The sequence below is a fragment of the Rattus norvegicus genome, chromosome X, assembly GCF_036323735.1.
Source record: "Rattus norvegicus strain BN/NHsdMcwi chromosome X, GRCr8, whole genome shotgun sequence".
NCBI lineage: Eukaryota > Metazoa > Chordata > Mammalia > Rodentia > Muridae > Rattus > Rattus norvegicus.
In genome coordinates, this window is record NC_086039.1 from 76,353,572 (window position 1) to 76,355,996 (window position 2,425).

A 2,425-nucleotide genomic window follows, 5' to 3' on the forward strand; every position below is an offset into this window, starting at 1 on the left:
TTTGTTGACCCTTATATTCCTTGATGAATATATAGATTGGTTCTATAGTTTTTCTCGTGTGACTAAACATGCATGTGTCACTATCTCTGTGATGTGATTTTTATAACCCTTGAACAATATATCCAGAAATAGGACAAAGATTTGGATCTTGTTTTTAAGAAAAATTAGATAATTTCTTTCTGTTTGTTAGTAAAGGCTGTTTACATTTAACATTTATTATTAACAGAGGTCTGTTAATTCATTTAATTTAGTTGGACATGTTTGGGGGTGCTTGGATTTTATTATTGGTTCTTTTTGTTCTTTCCTACTAATATTAAAGGTTTTCTGTGTTTGGACATGATAGATCCTTTCCTCACTCTCTCATAAAATGTATTATTTGATGTATTCTCATAAAAAGACTGCCCTCTTTTCTGTGTAGTGTATAGTGTGTGTGTGTGTGTGTGTGTGTGTGCACATGTGCTATATGCATGTCTTTAAGTGTGTGCACACTGTGTGAAAATAGCAGGTAGAGTTTTGATATTATATGTCTTCCTTGATCTCTTTCCATTTTATCTTTGAGACAGAATATCTAGTATTGCTTTAGTAGTTATCTGGACCTGATGCCCAATGAGAAGAATCTGCCCTTTTTCTCAACAGCACTGAAGTTGCAGATGCTTGCTGTTGTGCCTAGCTTTTGTGTAGGGACTGGGTATCAAAACTCCATATACACACTGCTGCACGCCCACTTACAAATGATATGTAATAATTTCTTTAAAAGTGTATTTAAAAATGAACTATTTGCAGGATCACTTGAGGTCATTATTATAAACATCACTTATCACATTGTGATTTTTTGCTTGTTTGTTTCTACAATAGAAACAAACAATTATGCAAACAATTTATGGATTCCAGCTCTATCATTATCATCATCATCATCACCATCATCATCATCATCATCATCAACATCATCATCATCATCATCATCATCATCATCATCATCATCATCATCAAGAAATCTGAAGTGATTTTACTTTTATTTTCTTCACTTTAAGCCAATTATTAAATTTCAAGTGATTTCTGGTGTGGATGAGAAGGAAGGCATCATTCAGAATGATTGAGGCAGTAGCCTGGTTGGCCTGAGAAGGCGAAGCAGAGGCCTCACTGGGGAAGCTGGAGGAGCACCGACTGGCCCGCTGGCATGTAGATGTTTCCAGAGCGGCAGAGCTGGTACACAATGTTCTCAGCAGGTTCCAGCTTTCATGGCTCAATCAGGCCATCACCTGTTGTGGCCAGTGAGTTGGTGATCAGCTCAGCTGCCTTGGAGTCACCCTCAGCAGAAATGATGGCTGCCACCTAATACTGTTCATCCTTTAACACCACAAATTTGGCTGTCTCCGCTTCCTGCCGAGCCACCTATTTGGCTTCTACTGCCTCTGGAAACTCCTTTTCCGAATGTTAGATTTGTCAAGGATATGTCATCAAAGTTGAGCTCAGATGTTGTGGCTCATTCTAGGAGGTCATCATTCACCTGCCTGGAGACCAGCTCTCACTGAGTAGTCAACTCTTCAGCATCAAAGTGAGCCACCACTGACTTGAGGAGCTCCGTGGTGATAGAGGGCAGCACCTGCTCATCATAGTGCTCATCTATGCTGTTGTAGATATGAGGAAGCTGGCTGGGCGATGGCTGCAAGAGGATGCTCTGTGTGATGTTGACATCTTCCAAGTCTTTGCTTCTAGTAATGACTGGTACATTCTATGATTGAGAGTGGCAGCCAAAGATAATTGGTTTCTGTACCTAAGGGATGAGAAAGTGAGTCAGTCAAAGATGACAGTTCTGTGCCCAGCAGCCACATTATATAGTAGAGTTATTCACCATACCTCCTGCAATTGCCAACGCCAGGCTAAATGACGGACTCAAATTGTTTGGCGGTCATGACTCCTGTTGCAGCCACTCATACCTGCTTTCACTCTGACCTACACATGAATCCTCCCTATTCATAGTGTTGGTTATCTCTAGGTTTTCAAACTAGAAGGTCTCACATTTTCCTCCTGTTAATAAGCCTACTCCCCACAAACCCCAACTTGCTAAGATACTTATAATCTGTGGCTTTGAATCAAGGTATATAGCACAAATTTTTAACAAAAAGAAGAAAGTGCAGTTTTTAAAAAATGTTTCATTTGAATAGTTCATCTGTTGTAATGAGAAAATCTCCTATGGAACACAGTGGATGGGTTTTAGTTTATGGATGTTATAGTATCTATCTTGGCAATTCAAGATTATTTTGTTTCCTTCCTTGTTCTATCAGCTGTGTTTAGAGAGAAGTTGCTGGACATTATAGTGGAGGTCTGAAAAGTTAAGGCATGATTAGCTGTTTTTGACACCTAGAACGTCTAAGAATATATACATATACATATGTATATACTTACATATACATAATTAACTTTC

The 2,425-nt window shown here is 38.9% G+C and overlaps 1 pseudogene; it reads right to left on the reverse strand.

Moving 5' to 3' along the window:
- Nucleotides 1-1,137: 1,137 nt before the first annotated feature.
- On the reverse strand, nucleotides 1,138-1,913 carry Phb1-ps3 (prohibitin 1, pseudogene 3; annotated as a pseudogene).
- Between the last annotated feature and the right edge of the window lie 512 nt (nucleotides 1,914-2,425).